We start from the raw sequence: 19,295 nt of genomic DNA, 5'->3' as shown, positions 1-19,295 counted from the left end.
AGACTTCCCCTGTTGGGCAGATGAGAACAATCTGTTCCAACAGCCACGAAGGCAGCTAAAGCTCTGAAGCAGGCACTGAGGAGCACTTCGAGCTTGGTTAGACATTGAAGACACCAAGGTCATCCACTGCATCCTGAGCCATTGCTAGTCCTCTTGACTTTTATTTTGCCACTGGACTTCGATGACTCACTTAAATCCAATTCCTATACAAATCAAGGCATCACCCCATAATGTCATTGGTCCTTTCCAGAAACAAGGAGGAACAACTTAACAACTTGGGGTCCTTCAATACCCCAAGTTTAAACAAGGGCATTTCCTATGCTTGCATGATAGGTACTTGCAGGCCTGGGAAAGCTATAATGGATCCTGGACTGGCCCTGCTTGAACAACAGCTTCTCATCAGGTGGAGATTCTGTATATAGCCCTGTAACTGCCATTAGCCCTATCCCCAACATTTAAATAATTAAACAGTACACTGTTTGGATTCCCATCACGATGCCCTCTGCTGTAAAACAGGACTGGATGGTTTTTAGTTTGTAATGCCCTGCCTTCCCCCCAAAAACAGACAACAATTCGAATTTATTCTAGGTGGCAAGAATTCCTAGTTCTGCTGAGGATTAGAAGATAGATGTCTTGTCTTTTGGTCAGACAAATGCTTTGTCTACTGTCTTTAGAAAAACAAAGTAGCACCACAGGATATGATAAATATAACAAATTCAGAGAAACCTAGAAGGATGTGTATGGACTGGAGCAGAATCAGAGGATTATTTACATGATGTTCATAATGATGTACTTATAGTCCCTGCTACTAGGGAGGATGAGACTGGTGGACTGCTTGGGTTTGGGAATCCTGAGCTGTAGTAGGACTAGTATGATACCAAGATAGTGGGCCTCTAAGGGTGAGGACCACCAGGCTGCCTAAGGAGGTTTGAATTGGCCCAGGATGCAAGCAGAGTCAAAGTCTAAGTTTCTGTGCTGATCAACGGTGGGATAGGGCCAGTGATTGGCTGCTACATCTACAGTTTGGTCCAGACCCAGTCTCAAAAGAAAAAGATCTACTGCAGTGATCAGTCATGATTTATAACTTAGAAAATGAAATATGCCACCTACTTCTTAGCAGGGAGATAATGGACTAGAGGTGCATGTATCAGACATATAGTTTCAGTCATGGGCAGCCTAGGTAGCTCAGGATATAGAACCCTGGGCCTAGAGTCAAGAAGACCTGAGCTTAAATCAAACTGCAGACACTTAGTAGATGTGTGACCCTGGACAAGTCACTTAACCTCTCTCTGCTTTGGTTTCCTCATTTGTAAAATGGAAACAACAAGAATAGCCCCTATCTCCCAGGGTTGTTGTTAGTCTCAAAAGAGATAACATTTATAAAATACTTAGTGTAGTGCCAGGTATATAGTGCCTACTATGTACTAAATACATAGTACTTAGAGCTTGGTTAGTACTTAGAGCTATGCACTACCTACTAAGTAGGCACTTAATAAATATTTATTCCCTGCCTGGCCAATGCATTGTTTTTTGTTGTTGTTGTTGTTTTTATTTTATTAAATTATATTTACTTGTTTCCATTGAAGGGTTTGGGGAAGGGGATTGGGTTAATAGGTAGTGGCAAGAAAAAAAGAAAGAGGGAGAGAGAGAGAGAGAGAGAGAGAGAGAGAGAGAGAGAAAGGAAGGAAGGAAGGAAGGAAGGAAGGGACAGAGAGAGAGAAGGAAAGAGAAAGAAAGAAAGAAAGAAAGAAAGAAAGAAAGAAAAAAGAGAGAAAGAAAGAAAGAAAGAGAGAAAGAAAGAAAAAGAGAAAGCATCAAGAAGATTTTGAAAGAATACACAGAAGAAAACAAAAAGAAATTGAGAAGTAGCAAGATCAAACAAGGTAATTTTGTTTTTAATGATAACTGGTTGGCAAAGAATTGGAAATTGAATGGATGCCAATCAATTGGGGAATGACCAAATAAGTCATGGTATATGATTGTGAAAGAATATTATTGTGCTATAAGAAGTGATGCAGGATGCTTTCAGAAAAACCTAGGAAGACTTACATGAACTGCTGCAAAATGAAGTGAGCAAAACCAGGAGAACATTGTACGCAGTAACAACAATAGTGTACAATGGTCAGCTGTGAATGATTTAGCTATTCTCAGCAATACAATGATCCAAGACAATTCTGAAGGACATACAATGAAAATGCTATCCATTTCCAAAGAAAGAACTGATGGAGTCTGAATGCATATGGAAGCATACTTTTTTAAACTTTCTTTATTATTCTTGGAGTTTTTGGTCTACATTTTCTTTTGCAACATGGTTAATATGGAAATGTTTTATTTGACTGCGCATGTATAATCTATATCAAAGTGCTTGCCTTCTCAGGGAAGAGGTAGGGGAGGGAAGGAAAGAATATGGAACTCAAAAAATTTTTAATGTTAAAATTTTTGTTTACATGTAATTGAAAGAAAGTAAAATAAAAAAATGTTTAATAATAATAATAATCAGCAGCAGCAGCACTTCTCTAGGGTTTTAAGTTTTTCAAAGACCTTTCAAATATTACCTCCTGTCATCTTCACAATACCCCTGGAGGGTAGGTACTATAACCATGCCCATTTTATGGGTAAGGAAACATATAAACAGAGGTTAAGTGGCATGCCCAGGACTACACAGGTAGTAAGTTGTCTGAGGCCAGATTTGAACTTAGTTCTTCCTGACTGCAGCACTCTATCCAGTGCATCACCTGGCTGCCACAGTATTTTACCATGGTAAACAGTATGCATTTTTCAAAAGAACAAACTATATAAAAAATGCATGGTTTCATGTACAATCCTTTTTGTTATTATTTGTGCACTGAATATTCATATTTTTAAGTTTATACAAAAGAATATTTTTAAAAATAATGTGGTCAGAGTATTAATGTCCTAGGCTGTAGTCTATGCTCTCTCACCCTGATCCCCATTAGCCAGAGCTCATAAGAGCAAAGCATCAGGCAGGAATGGAGTCCCTTTGGGTAGCAAAGCCTCTTCAGGAGCTCTGCTTATTGACGTCAGTCATCACACTGAGCAACAGCAAAAGGCAGTGGAGACTGTTCTCTTGGCTCAGTAACTATGGTTAGCACTGGCAGTAGTAATGGAGAGAAGCGGGACAGATGGAGAAGAGCAATTGGGGGAAACCAATCAAATCGTGGGCCCCAGATTCAGACACAGAACGCACCAGAATCACAGAGTGTCAGAGCCGGCAGTGACCTGAGTCCCACCTCTCCATTTCATAAGAGGAAGGTGTAGCAGCAACATGCCCGAGGTCTAGTACCTAGTTAGTGGCAGAGCTAAGACAACAATACAGTGTCCCCTGGCTCCAGGACTTTTTCCACTGCATCATGTTTCTTCTCCATTAAAAGGCCTGGTGCTGTCAATTAGGTCTCCAGGGAAGAATGCAGAAGAGAGCTTTGAGATGGTTCACAGAGTCTATTAAGGCTTGTTGTTCAATCGTTTCAGATTTGTCTGACTCTTCATGACCCCATTTGGGGTTTTCTTGGCAAAGATGACTGGACTGGTTTGCCATTTCCTTCTCCAACTCGTTTTGCTGATGAGGAAACTGAAGTAAATGGGGTAAAATGACTTGCTTAGGGTCACACAGCTGGTAAGTGTCTGAAGCTAGATTTGAACTCACAAAGATGAGTTTTTCTGACTGGACAACCAGCACTCTATCCACTGTACTACCTAGCAGGCCTGTTGAGGTTTATAGGATCCCAAAAAGCAAACTTTTCTATCTACATTTTAGGTACTGATGAAAATTTTATTTACTTGGTTATTGTTTATACATTGTACCTTCTTTGGCATTAAATGCTAAATTAGGTTGGGGTTTTTTTTGGCCTCTGGAGTTTCATCATTTGGGGAGGGGGGTGGCGGAGGCTAGGCAATGGGGTTAAGTGACTTGCCCAGGGTCACACAGCTAGTGAGTGTCAAGTGTCTGGTCTGAAACTGGATTTTGAACTCAGGTCCTCCTGACTCCAGGGCCAGAGCTCTTTCTACTGTGCCACCTAGCTGCCCCAGGAGTTTCATCATTTTGAAAAGCCCTTCAGCAAAACAAAAGTACAAAAGGGTTGCCTAGGCACAACTAAAAAACTCAGTACCCGCCTAGAATAAAATGGTCCTTTTTGAATATGTGGGTTTGAATAGACAGAGGCTGAGAATTACATGGTGTCCTAAAATTCTTCAAGCTATTGAAGTCTTAAGTTGAACTAAGACTTTTGGTACATCCTATTTGAGACATGTATTTGACATTTATTTGAGAGGAAGTGACAGGAGTTTTGGGGTAAGCGAGTAGAAAAGGAGAGTATAGGAAGAGAAGGAACAGAGAATGAGGATTATTAAAGAAAATACAGAAATAAACATTTATATAGCCCCCTACTATGTGCCAGGCACTGTGCTAAGTTGTTTTTTCTTTTCTTTTCTTTTTTTAACAAATGTGTTCCCATTTGATCCTCACAACAATCCTAGAAGGTAGGTGCTGTTATTATTCCTATTTTTCAGCTGTGGAAACTGTGGCAAACAGAGTCATGCATCTAGGAAGTGTCTGAGACTGAATTATGAACTCAGGTCTTCCTGACTTTAGGCCCAGAATGCTATCCACTGTGCCATCAGCTGCCTCTAAAGAGGAAAGAAGCAGCAGTTAAGAACAAAACTAGAAATGACAAAGAAGTTTAAGAAATGGGTAAGGCTGGAATTTCTAAAAGAAAAAAAATTAAGTGATCCAAAATCTAGTGCCTTAGAATAAAATTCTTAGGGAATTGCCTCAAGATAGTGGAGTGAACAGAAGCAGAATCTTCTAGCCTTGTCATAAATATTCCAGCAAGGGTGAAAAGAAAAGAGCACTGGTCGAGAAATAATCAAGAAAATCCAAGGAGTTGCTACAGTTAGTGCTTTTTCTCAGTCCAGGTTTACACCAAGAAACTGATGGAAGCATGGAGGCTCTGGGGAAAGAGCCAAACAAAAAAGTCCACAGGAGGAGTTCAGCTCCCCAAAGCCTACATTAAAAAACACAGGAACCAGGAACAAGCTGCGGAAGCCTGGATCTTTCCACACTTGTATCACTTAGAGCTTTGAATCCGAGGAAGACGGATGGGAGTCTAGACCAAGGTCTAGCCAAGGACTTCTGTGGCCTGCAGCTGTGTCATTCTGACTCTAAACTAGGTCACAGGAGACCGTGGAGCTCAGATTGGGAATGCCATGATCAGGGCATTCTCTGGACCAGACTACCCTGATGCAGCAAATTGTCTGTAGCTACTCCTGAGGACCTTGAAAAGCACAGTGCTCATTACTCAGTCCCAGATACTACAAATCAGGACAAAAGAAGGCCTCATCATTGCTTTTGGAAGTGCACAGAGCCTGGCCCCAACACAAAGTCCCAATTCAGAAGGTTTGGCTGGAAAAGGAGTAAGCAGAAAAAAAAAAGAACAATGACAATAGTACAGTTATCCCCTCCACATCGTGACTTTCCTCATTCCTATATCGTGGCACAAAAAATTAAACCAGAATTTTGAGGGCATTTTATAGAAGCTGCAGATGACACAGGAAGGCTAGTAGACAACACAGAAAAAGTTTAGGAACTCAGGAATGCATTAAATATATGAATAGCATTGTATAACATCAACATATTTTAACTTTTAACACCATAATAATTTAGATCTCTTCTCTGGTATGAAGGGAGGGTCAAAAAAATTTATGCAGATTTTCTAGCTCACAGGAGCACCACGCCCCTAACCCCCTTGATGTGGTAGGGATAACTGTAATGAAATATTATGGAGCCAGAGAAAATAATAATTCTACATCACCTAACAGTAAAACCTCCAAGAAAATCATCAATATGCCACAAACTCTCCTGGATGCTATGGCACAATAGTTTAAAATGATACCATAAAAGTAATGAGAGCTCTAAAGAAAAGAATGGGAAAGGAAATTGGAGTTCTATGGGAAAGAATTAGATGGAGAATAAACAGCTAAGTATAGAAGGTACAAAACCTTACTTAGTTAACTGACTCCTAGAAAATTAGATTAGACCAGACAGAGATCAATGACTCCATGAAACAATAAGTAATACTAGAACAAAAGAAAAAGAAAACAGAGAAGAAAATATAAGGTATCTTTTATCAAAAATATTTGATCTGGAAAACTGGTCAAGGAAAGAAAATCTAAGAATCATTGGACTACATGAAAACCTTGACCATAAAAATACCTATTTACCATTTTCCAAAAACAGCTTGAATGAAAACCATTCGGACCTATTCAAACCAGAAGGCAGAGTGAAAATAGAAAGAATTCGTAAGTCACATCCTAAAAGAAACCTCCAAAATAAAAAATCACAGCAATGTCATAGCCAAAACTCATAGTTTCCACATAAAATTAAAAAATATTATAAGAAAGCAGAAAAAAAAGATTTCAGGTAGAAAGTGCAGTAAGGATGTAAACAGTCCTGTGACACCATTATAAAAGAGAGGAGTTCTTAGAATACATAAATCAAGAAAGCAAAATACAAAATCAAGAATGCAATAAAAATTATTTACTTGGCAAAATTGAGAATAATCTTACAGCGGGACAGGGAAGGAATGGACCTTGAATGGAAAAAAGGATTTCCAAGCACTACTCATGAAGAGATCATAGTTAAGTAGATACTTTGAAATGCAAGTCCAAAGGTCAAGAGAAACATAGAAAGGTAATTACATCTGACAAATTTCAAAGGGGCAAAGTGTTTACATTCTAATAGGGAGAGAAGAAATACATTTCTCCTCAGAAGCCCAATATCTTCAGTGTGGTCATAGAGGGAATGAATGAGATGAATGGCCTGGAATCTTTGGTTATATTTCATTGATCTTGGGAGAAAAAATAAAAGGGAAGGAAAAAAGGAATACTCTAGGGAAGAAGGAGGGAGGAAAGAGATGGAATTTACTGTCTCACATAACCAGGGTAAGAGAGAAGACTGTGCAAACTTGGAGGGAGGGGTGGGGAGAGCTAGTTATGTGTAAATTTCACTTCATCTGAACTCTCAAAGGATAGTTGAATATACACATACAGACAGACAGACAGAGAGTTTTAGTGTAGAAATGCATCAAACAACTTTGAAGGACTTCAGATCTCTGATAAGTGCAGTGACCAACCATCATTTCAGAGTACTAATGAGGAAAGTATGCTATGAATTTCCAGAAAGAGAAGGAATGGACTCAAGGTGCAGAATGGGATGTGCATTTTTGGATGCAACAAATGCATGGATTTATTCTGCTTGATTAGTCTTGTTTGTTACACAGATTGGTTTGTTGCTGTTGTTTCCATCCAGGGAATAGGACTTTTAGGGAGAGGAGAGATTACAACAACGATGATCAAAAAAAAAATGGGAGGAGGAGGAGAAGGAGAATGAAGAGAGATATTTTTAAAGACTTGGTGCACTAGATTGCACAGTATATAAAGTGCCAGCCTAGAGTCAGGAAGATTCATCTTCCTGAATAGAAATTCAGCCTCAGACAATCCAGCCTCAGCCACTTCCTTGCTGTATGACCGTGGGCAAGTCATTTAACCCTGTTTGCTTCAGGGTCCTCATCAGTAAAATGGGCTGGAAAAGGAAATGGAAAATTACACCAATGTCTTTGCCAAGAAAACTCCAAATGGACTCACAAAGAGTCAGACATGACTGAAAATGATTTAACCCTTCCCTATCTTGCACAAGCTGGAAGTCCAAGGGTTACTGATGGGCCTGATCTGACTATTGGCACAGGAGCTTTGTCCCACTCTCTTTCTGACCTGGGCTGCTTCTCTACTCCTTAGGCAATCTGGTGTCTATCTCCTCTCTCCTGGGCACTCACCATATGAATGTTATATTCAGTGTGGACACCTGATCAATATAGCCCACTGCAGTTCCCACTGCAGGAAATCTGCCCACTGCAGCCTCCCTAGTAGCTGGGATGACAGGCATGCACCACCATACCATGCTAAGAGAATCATTTAAACATTTTTCAATGCACAGAAGAGAACAAAAGAAGTTCGAAAGGAAAGATAGAAAAAGAGGAAACTTTTAAAGTAACATGTTGGATTTAATATAGATGTTTAAAAAACAAACTACATGTAATGAAGTCTCCTTTTCATATGTAATCTCTTTTTTTCATTCTGCCTTCTATATGGAAATTTTCCTCTGTGCATGAAACGAAGAATTATTTTTTTTTAATTTCCCAAACTTAATTGACTTAACCAACAATATGGTTTCCCAGAAGGTTGATAGAAACATGGTTAATATTAACCTTACCTGCCTAACATATAGACCAACATTCAAGTTGCCTTCAGGGGCTCCCCCATTCCTACCTCTGAGTATTTTCAAGTTGAAAAGTGTCAGCAAAACTTAAATTGTAATGCTCATTACTCTTTCTCTCTCCTCCTACTCCCTACCATAGGATCATAAGACATTAGCGAAATAAAAATTAGTTCTTCAGAAAAAGATCTGGGACCCGCAGCCTACAGCAAAGCAATTGAGTTGGTGGGGCAGATTGAAAATAAAAGAAAAAAACTAGAAAAGGAGAAAAGCATATTCTAATGGATACGTTACACTTTTAAATTTTTAATTGATATCTTTATTTTTTCTTTAACATTCATGTCCTGACATGCCCCCCACCACCATACACACACACACATTGAACCCTTCCTTATAACAATGAAAACTAATTAATGAAATTGAGTAGTCGGTCAACAAGCATTTATTAAACATCTACCATGTGCTATGTATGTTTTGGAGAAATAAAGAATGGTAAAAGATATTCCTTGCCATCAAGAAATTCACAGTCTCATGAGAGAAACAACATGAAAACAATTATGTATAAACAAGCTTTATACAGGATACTTTAGAAGAAACCAACAAAAAGAAGGCCCTAGCCTTATGGGGAATCAGGAGAGGCTTTTTATAGAAAATGAAATCTTAGTTGAGTCTTTAAAGAAGCCAGAAAAGTTCCTGCCCTGTAATGGAGGAAGGCACACACAAAAGGGAGCTGAAAAGCAGGGGGTGGCCAGAGAAGGTACCTGGAGCAAGGAATGGTTTTGCAGTCCAGAGAAAGTCAGAAACAGGAGGGAAAGAAAAAGAAAGGCCTGCCTGGGTCCTTACACAAAAGGGAGGCTCCATGAGGAACTCGCCAGTGGCAAAATGGAAGCAGACCTTGTGGAGGGATATAGCAGAATGAGTAGGCCACAGAGATGGCTGGCTTTTCCAGGGCAAGCAGACCCCAGCTGCTGAAAGAAGTTCCAGAATAAGCTAGCAGTAGAGGAGGCGTGGTGTTGAAATGCAGAGAAAGTTGGGAATGGGGCCAGCAAGATTAGGAATGAGGAGCATATGGAGAATCATTTCTATAGTACCAGGTGATATGGGGTTGCCTGGTACCCGATGGAAATTTTATCTATGAGATTATTATTAAGAAAAGAGCAAAAGACCCTCTTGGCTAATTTTCAGGGTAAAAGCAAAAAGCAAAGGAAAATTAACACTTAAGGGATACATGCCAATTATCTAGCAACTGTTGCTATGCTTTCCATGTCTGGTATTCACAATTCTAAATCCTTTCTTTTTGCATATAAGCAACAAGCAAGTCACATGACCTCAACCACCACTCTCTCCAGTCCCCAGTGGAGACGACCCAAGACCCCGAATCCAAGAGCCTTGGGAATAGTGCCCCCAAGATCACCAACCCTCCTTCCAACCTAGGCCTTATAGACAGCAACTAGGGAAATAATCATTTTTGGAGAAGGGGCAACATTTTTTTTATCCCTGTCAAGACCAACTATCGACTACGACCAACAAGGCAGGTAAGTCCAAGAATCCTGTGAATGGCAGCATCCTCCAAACTACCAGTCCTGCTTCTCTCTCAACCCCGACAGTCATGATCCCAGGAAGCAGCTTCAGGAGAGATGCAGCCTGACAATTGTGGGTTCGGTAGCTACAGCTACTGAAAACCCAGAATAGAAAGTGACTAAAAGTTCTCAATGCTGTCAAATGGTTCAGCACCAGACACTGATATGCTTTTATTAGTGAAAATTACATTAACAAAGATGCATTGCCATCTGCTTTGCCCACTATACCCTAAGAACCATGGTACCTTTCTATTTGACATATAATCAAAACATCTATGTGTTATCTCTCCCCCGTTAACATGTGAACTCCTTGAGACTAAGGAATGTCTTACTTTTCTATTTCTATCCCCAGAACTTAATACAGAGTTTATATATAGTAAGTGTTCAATAATGCCTTTTCATTTATTCATTCACATGGTTTTGCTTCTTAGAATTTTATAACTGAAAGTGCTATCTTACCTCACTCCAAGGAGCATAAATGAATCAATCTTGTTTGTTATAGATTTTATATATATGCATACAAATATAGACAGCCCATGGATAGAGTTGGAATTGGGCAGATCTGAATTCAGATCTCGCCTCAAACATTTATTAGCTGTATGATTCCTGAGAAAGTTTCTTAGCCTCAGTATCCATATCTGTAAAAAGAGCATAATAATAGCACCTACCTTGCAGAATTGTTGTGAGGATGAAATAAAATAAAACATGTAAAGCATTTTGCAAACTTTAAAAACTACATAAATACGAACTATTATTATTATATATACATAAGCATGTTGGTTTTTTTTAATGTCTTAGCATATTTGTATAATAAATATTTATCCCCTCTCCCTTATAGAATATAAGCTGGCATTTCCAGGATTCAAAGGAACAGGTAAAAAAAACAGTTCCATAAAGTCCTAAAAGACCTTATACTTAAGGGAAAGTATATCCCAAGTTCATGGGGGAAACATTTTGTTGTTACTTTGCTTACTGTTACTTCATTAAACGCCTCCTCTTTGAGCTAATTGTGTCTTCTGGCCAATTAGAGAAAAAAGTTAGTACGTCACATAGGGATTCATGGGCTATGGTTTAGAATGGATGAACATCCAGAGAGAGCTCTGAACCTGGGTGATTCACCCACGCAAAGTGAAAAAACTTAGCTTATAGAGGAAAATGGTGAAAGATTATGAGCAGCATGGCCTTATGAAGGAAAAAATATTTAAAAACTCAACAAGGAAAAAAAAAACAAATATCTCGAATGTTTCCTCTTCCACAGAGCAGATATGTATTTTCATATGAGCCTTCTGAGGATAATATTCCTTCTTTATCATCGATAGCTCTAAAAATGAAAATTTTAGGTCAGATATTAAGAGAAGTTGCTCTCTTGGTAGGCTATGATAAGATATGTAGGAGCAAACAAGGTCTTATAGCAAATGACTAGGTCTAAAGCAGTTTGCTTTAAGATTTTAGGGGACTTATTATCACCATTGTAGCAAAGTGGAGCAGAGGATAGAATGCTGGACCCAGAGTCAGAGAAACTTGAGTTCAAATACACCCTGAGACCTTCTTAGCCATGTGATCTTGGGTAAGTCACTTAACCTCTGTTTGCCTCACTTTCCTTATCTGTAAAATGGAGATAATAGCACTTACCTCCCAGGGTTGTTGTAAGGATCATGAGAGAATATTTTTAAAGCACTTAGCACACAGTGCCTGGCACATAGTAAGTATTACACAAATGTTAACTATGATTATTATTGCAGGGTTGTCCTGAGTCTCAAATGAGATAATATTTGTAAAGCTCCTGGCACACAGTAAGTGTGTACTATACAAACACTTGTCCCTTCCCTTTCCTCAAGGGGCCTGGCTGTATTGTGTCAAGATAAGGCTTGTTCTTACTTGTGAAAGCATGATAAAGCACCAAGCTAACAGGAAGCACCTGCTATTGTGCCAATGTCTGGAGTCAATCAAGAGGTCAGAAGATGGATCACCTCAGGCACAAGAAGCTAAAAAGGGGATTTTTCAACCACAAGATACCACAGGCCAGTGCAAAGATTTTGGCAGACGCTGCACTGAGCAGACTCATGATCTCCCTACTTAGGAGAATTCGTGAGATCGTTTGCACCTACGAGAAAAGGCTCAAAAGTTAAAAGCAACTCTGATGGGCTGGTGGTCATGGGGGAGGAGGAGAAGGGTTACTTAGGAGGGGAAGATCTGGAAAAACAATGTCCCTACTGGGAGGACCAGCGGGGTTTTGTCAGGCTGGTTTGGTGAGATAGTACTGGGCCATCTGCTTTCCCTAATTGTGGGGGCTTATGTGACCAATAAAATGTCTTAAGATTATAGTTAAAAGGTTTTTATCTCTACGTAAGTCAGTGACACTGACCCTGCACCATAGATGGCAAAGGAAGGTCATGCCTGGAGCATCTCTTCTCTATTTGCTGATAGGGCTGGCCCCAGTAGGAAAATATTTGAGGAGCCTAACTTGTTTTGACTAGTGCAGGTGATTGTTTTCTTTCCCTTTCCTGACGTGACCATGATGTACTTTGTGATGACCACAGTACAGTAGGGTGAAATGGACAGGGTGCTGAATCTGAAATCTGAAATAGATTCAATTCAACTCAATTCAAAATTCTATCTCTGCTAGATAGATAGATAGGTGGATGGATGGATGGATGGATAGTTGGATAGACAGATAGATGATAAATAGATAATATTACAAGTATTTGTAGGCTCATTGCCTCAAGGCAAGATAGGCTACATTTCTCCTCAAAGTTCCAGGGTACCCTGAGAGACTTAAGGTACCTCTTTTCCTACTGCCATCAGGTCAAGTCCCCATCAACTATCTTCTCCTCCACCCCTTTTGTTAGGGAGCCATTGATTAGCACCCAGTTCCATTTAATCATTTAACACCAATTAGTTTTTACACAAAGGTATTTACTTCAAAGATACAGCCAGAAACAAACAAAAACATTTTTCGTTACATCTCTAGGGCATATACTCCCTTACCTTGTCATTCTCTGTGAGAGTGTAAGCTCCACTTGCTCAGTTCCTATATAGTATTGACTGAGTTCAGCAGCTCTGCCAGATAAGTCCTCACATCAGCTTCTTCTACAGCTCTTAATGAAGTTTGCTCCTTTTTTTTTATGGCATCAGTGCTGGGCTAGCTGTAAATCTCAGCCTGGGCTCTGACTCTCAGATTTCTGTGGATTGCTCTCCCAGCTTTTTTTTTTTTGTGAGGCAATTGGGGTTAAGTGACTTGCCCAGAGTCACACAGCTAGTGAGTATTATGTGTCTGAGGCTGGATTTGAACTCAGGTCCTCCTAACTCCAGGGCCAGTGCTCTATCCACTGCACCACCTAGCTGCCCCTCTCCCAGCTTTTCAAAACCACCAAAGTCAGAGATCTTCACTCCTTTCACTCCCTATCCTTCAGTCACTTCATGTGACACTATGAGCAAAGGAGTCATTGAGATTCCCCCAGAAACAAACAAGGCAAAGAAACAGTAGCTAAAGCTGATGGCCTTTTTAGAATGCCTATGCAGCCAAAGAGCTTCCTCTTCAACACATGGTTAGCCAACAGATGCTAGTTATGGAGTGTCCACTGCTCCACAGTCTATCTGTCCAAGGCACTTCCCTCACACACCATCATGATTCTTTCAGGAGCAGGATTCTGAGGTTCTCCACGTGGAGAGACACTACCCACCCCAGGGGATCCCATTACTCTTAAATTCACAGATAGATAAACAATTACTAAGTGTTTTACTATGTGCCAGTCACAGTGTTAAGCACTGCAGATCTAATTACTAGTCAAGTAAGACAGTCCCTATCCTCAAGGAGCTTATGTTCTAATAAGGGAAGACAATGCATAAAGAAGAATTGAAAGGTGGGGGAGGAGGGTGAATTATGGTGTGGTTTGGAGCTGGTGGTCAGGAAGTGAGGTGAAGGTGTGGTTTCTGGAAACATAAACTGAGGTCTGGGAAAGACCTTCATTTAGAAAGGCCAAGGTCATCCACTGCATCCCAGGCCTTCACCAGCTGTCTTGACTTTTGTCTTGCCACCGGACTTTGATGATTCTGGAGGAATGAGGCTGGTGACTGCATAGCTCTGTCTCACTTAAATCCAATTTACTCAAGTCAAGACATCACCCTTGTGTTGTCATTGGTCCTCTTAGAGAACAAAGTACTACCACCACCACCACCACCACCACCACCACAAACAACAACAACAATAAAAACAACAGGGCAAGAACTTATCTCTAAAAATCCAGGATGATTCTAAGAGTAGAGTCTAAGTTTTCAATGGGTAGGAAGCAGTATGGTCTAAAGCTTGAGGTGTGACCTTGGACAAGTCCACCTATCTGATCTTTTGTTTCCTCACCCATAAAATAGATTTCTCAGGTCCTTTTTAGATCTAAATATTTGATCCTGTGTAAGAGAGAAAGATAGAGCTAATGCTTCCACCCCCTAATATTCAGGTGTTTCTAGTCTTCCTTCCTCAAGGGGAGCTCCCTTTCCCAGTTCCTGCTGACCAGTTCTACTGAGAAGGGTAATGGCTGTTAGGACTGTCCCTTCCTGTCAGGCTATTCTCCACTTCTCAAGAAGCTATAGGCAGACTGGGTTTGGCCTTCATTGCCAAAAGAGACCAATCTCTGGGCCTCTTGCCCATCAATTCCTGACTCACACTCCCACCTTCATCTTGCAGGTTGTACCACCTGGGAGCCAGTCCTAAGCTCCCTGATGGCATCCCCAGCTGCTTCCCCTACCCCTCCTGGTACAAACATGCCAGCACTTGGTGCTCAAAAGTAAGTTCTGAGGCACCCTCTGGCACAGATACTGGTCTGGAAAAAAAAAAGAGTTAGCCTCGATCTGATGAGCTAGGGATGTGGTAGCAGAGATGAGTAATTCAGAAGGGGGAAAAATGTCTTTGTTCCCCTTTCCTCTTCAATGGTTCAGATTGCAAAATATGGAGTGGAAGGTCATGGAATCCTGTCTAGTAATTATCATAATAGCCTAATAACTGCATATACTGTTCTGCTTCGGACTAGGATGCCCTCAAGGATTTAACTTCTGCCCCACATCTTCTGCTATAGTCCCCAAAGACCATTTCTCTTCCCTGCCCACACCCTCTGCCCTCCTATTTCTTCCCACTTCCCCCACTGTTGAAGAGATAAAGAAGTAGAGATAGTGTCTATTTGGTCATTTTTTTAAATCATAAAATATGTCAGTTTTTGCAGTAGTCTTTTATAGAAGGACCCTGCATTGCTTACTTAGACTTGTGATCTTGGGTAAGTCACTTCATCCTGCCTTGGATCTCAGTTTCTTTTTCTTTGAAGAGGGTCTGGTAAAGATGACACTTTCATCACAGGATTGGTGAGAGAAGTGCACTTTGCAAATTGTCATAGAAAAATAAGCTATTGCCTTATGTTTATTTACTCTAATTGTTCTCTTTTACCCCCGAGATGTCTCCCTCCTCAGGAATGTTGAAAGGGAGAAAGGGCTACCTTTTAACTCTTGTGACCCATGGGGAAACTGAGACAGAAAAGGGAAGGGAAGGGACTTGGTTAAAATCACCCAGGTACTTCCACTCTGCACTTAGCGTCTGTAGCACTGTTGTTCCACTAGAAACAGACTATGGGCCATATGTTGTGCAGGCCTGTATTAGAAGTTGCTGATTGAAGGCAGTAAAGGATATAGATTGGTTTGGGCAGTAACAGAGGAGAGGTAAAGGGAAGAATAGTGGTCAGAAAAGTATCTCTCCCTGCCTCGTCTGCTCTTGACTATACTCAACCACTTCACTATCTATGGGGAAAAAAACAAATAAGCAAACTCTGAGGAGATATAGGAAACCTATGCCAGCCAGCTGATCATTCTAGGACATAGCAGGAGAGTGAGGTCAGAGGTTACTGCCTGTACTAAAACAGTGAGAGGAAAAGCAGCGGACCTGGGAGCCAATTCCTACATTCGTCTTCCCTGATCCATTTGACTTCCTTAAAGGCTGTGCCTGGAAAAGCCTATAGGGAATGGCTAGGCTGTGAGTAGAACAGCATTTGAGGAAATTTGCTGGCTTCCGTTTGGTCTACAAATATTTATTCAGCATTGATCATGTTCCAGAGACTGTGCTATGTGCTGTGGATATGAAGAAAGGAAAAAAAAAACAAATAAACAAATAAACAAAATTGTCTCGGCCCCAAGGACCTATATACATATATTTGTGTGTGTGTATGTGTGTGTGTGTATAGCTTGGGTTCAAATCCCAGCTTTGACACTTACCAGCTACGTGACTATGGTCAAGTCATTTAACCTGAGCCTCAGTTTTCTCATCTGTAAAACAAAGGAGCTGGACTCAGTTACTTCTATGGTTCCTTCCATCTACAGACCTATAAAGGTACGATAAAGTTTGTCTGTCTAATGCTTACAGGCTAGTTGTGGGCAGTCTGAGTTAGGAGGATGCCTTAGGTACACAGCCTCATGGGGTAGTTCTGTTAGATAATGATTTTATTTCTTTTTGTCAGATGTATTTTGTAATGAGTTAAGCAACAGCACATACTCAAACTCAACACTTCTGTGATTGACTCTATTTTGGCAGTTTTCATGGGTCCAGACTCACTGAGCTGGAGTTGATCCTGCAGGTCGAAGCAAGAGCCAAGATTCTGATTGGATTAATTAGCACTAATAACACCTTCTAGGTAATGAAGGAAGTAGCTGCCATCTTCTGAGATGTAGGACATGAGGAGAGAGGTTTAGTCCCCTGAGAGCCTTTGTGGCCTTTCCCTGGGCACCACTTAATGTTGAGTGAGGTGTGAGACTGGTCAGGGGCTGGTTCTTATTCTGAACAAGATCAAATAATGTCCGGCAGCATCCTCCCTTTCCCTCTTTAAGGGCTAAACAAGTATTTCAAGCCTATTGCTATGTATACCTCTATTCCATAGACTTCCAGTTTATCCAGAGATGTTATTTAAAGTGAGTGTCCCCTTCCTAACTGCTTCCCCTTTTGATGGTCTATTTTCTTGAAAGGTCAATCCACCCAACACAAGCCCTGGTCTAATGTAGGAAGGAAGCCATGGAGACAATGTGCTGGGACCAAAGGTTAGGCAAAGGATCATCAAAGATCTGTTTCTCTATATTTTCCCTGATCCCCAGAGAATAGCATGGGCTTTAATTATTTCATCTGTAAAGTGGAGAAATTGGACTAGATGATTTCTGAGGTTGTTTGCAGCTCTACATCCTATGATTCTAGCTGTCAATGAGCAGTAATCAGTCCAGGGAAAAACCCCATTTCCTACAATCCTGCCACTGTGTAAAACTAATCTTATCATTCTATAAGGTATTAGATCTTAAACAGCAGCCTTTGCAACAATACAGTATCACTGCATAGTATTACTCCTCCTTCATGAAGCCTTCCCTGATTGGGAGGTGTCATGTCACAGTGGTACAGTCAACTATTATACCTAGCTATTATACTGATACTGTGCTAGCTGTGGAGTAAGTTGTTCATCCTCTATTTTCAAAGAGGACCAATGACATCATGAGGTGATGACTTAACTTGCTTGTGAGTTGGCTTTAAGTGAGGCAGAGTTGCACAAAGTCATCAGCCTCACTCTCTCTTGCAGAGTCATCTAAGTCCAACGGCAGGTCAAAAGTTAGGACTAGTGGTGATGGCCTGGGACGCAATGGATGACATCAGCTCTAAGTGCTCTAGCTGCCTTTGAGGCTATTGGAATAAATTGTTCTAATCCACCCATTCCACTGGGAAAGTCTTCACATACTCAGGGTAGACATCCCTTTACTCACTAAGGGGTTTGAAGCCTGTCAGTTACCCTCAACCCGGCTTAGCCCATCTGCCAAGATGGTTTTACTGGTTTGTGGCAGCTGTGCATGCTATAGCTTCTTGGAGCCACAGGTGAGAGTTGGGTGGCAGGACACCAAAGGTTGAAGAGTAGCCCTGAAAAGAGCTCAGCAAGCCCTCACACCAGAGGTCCAATTTTCCCTGAATACCCCATATATCCCAAGTCTGGAATGAGTACCTTAGCATCAAACAGTGACAATGCTGATAAATGTTTAACAACCAGCTTTCAAAAATGTATACATGACAAGCTTTTAAGTTTAATCTGTATTAACATTTTATCCATCACTTTCTTAAGTCTTGACAATCAACAGAACAATAAATCAGGTCTTGACTTGTAGTGTTTGCTCTATACCAAGGTGTAAATGCTCACACTGGAAATTTAATACTCAACTCCCAGAATCAGTTTGAGTTAGCTCTGGCACACTCCTGAGATGAAATCCTACCTCTGACACTTGGACAAGTCACTTAATCTCCCCAGGCCTCAGTTTCCTCATCTGTAAAATGGAAGGATTGCACCAGATGGATTCTAAGGTCTTGCTCAGATCTATGATTTTATGATCTTGACCCCACCTTCTTTTCTAGAAAGAAGGGATCCATCTCTCTTTTGAATTAATATAGAATTTAGAATCTTTTTTTTTAGAACAAGTTCATAGTTATCTAGTACTGTGCTGAAGTATGCACAAGCCTGATTGCCTCTACTAGACCAAGTGTGGCCATAAGAACTGGTCTCTTTTTTAGGCACATAACTTGTGCCCTGATTTAGTGTCTTACCTGATCTGTTCTACAGTCTTTTATCTGGTTGTCCTTTCCAGGCTCAAATTCATCTAATTCATTTCACCAAAAGAGCTTTCTTTTTCACTGTCCAGCCTACACTTCCTGACCTTCTAGCTCCCAGTGTTTCATGTATCTTGAACCCTTGTGCTCTAAACAGCCAGTATACATCCAGGATTTTAGGATTTAGAGTTAAAAGGGACCTTAGAAATCATGTTAGTCTAAACTTCATTTTACAGATGAAGGACTGAGACCCAGAGAAATAAAATGACTTATCATATATCACCCATGCAGTAAATGACAGAGCTGGTATTTGAAGCCAGGTCCTCTGAATCCACAGCCAAGGCTCTTTTCATTACATCATAGTTGTCTTCTTCCCATTAATCTCTTCTTCACAGATTCACGAGTTTGGACTTTCCAGTCTTCCATCCTCAGTCATCACTTGCCTCTATCTGACCTCAAGTATCTTTTCAGTGCTACTCTGAGCATTTTTAGAGCTCCTTTTCCATCTACTGTTCCCTCAGGTACAAAGTAGTCCATCCAGGGATACATATATGGGCTTGGAATTAATCAGCTAAACAATCAACAATCATATATTAAGTGGATGCTATGTGCCAGGCTGTGTGCTAAGTGCTGAAGACACAAAGACAAGAGCAAAATAACCCTGCCCTCAAGAAGTTTATGTTCTAATTAGGAAGAAAACACATATATACATGGAAGGAAAGGAAGAAGGAAGGAGGAAGGAAGGAAGGAAGGAAGGAAGGAAGGAAGGAAGGAAGGAAGGAAGGAAGGAAGGAAGGAAGGAAGGAAGGAAGGAAGGAAGGAAGGAAAG

This window comes from Phascolarctos cinereus, unplaced genomic scaffold, assembly GCF_003287225.1.
Source record: "Phascolarctos cinereus isolate Bilbo 61053 unplaced genomic scaffold, phaCin_HiC Scaffold_5;HRSCAF=322, whole genome shotgun sequence".
In the NCBI taxonomy this organism is placed as follows: Eukaryota; Metazoa; Chordata; class Mammalia; order Diprotodontia; family Phascolarctidae; genus Phascolarctos; species Phascolarctos cinereus.
Note: the sequence above shows the minus strand (reverse complement) of the source record.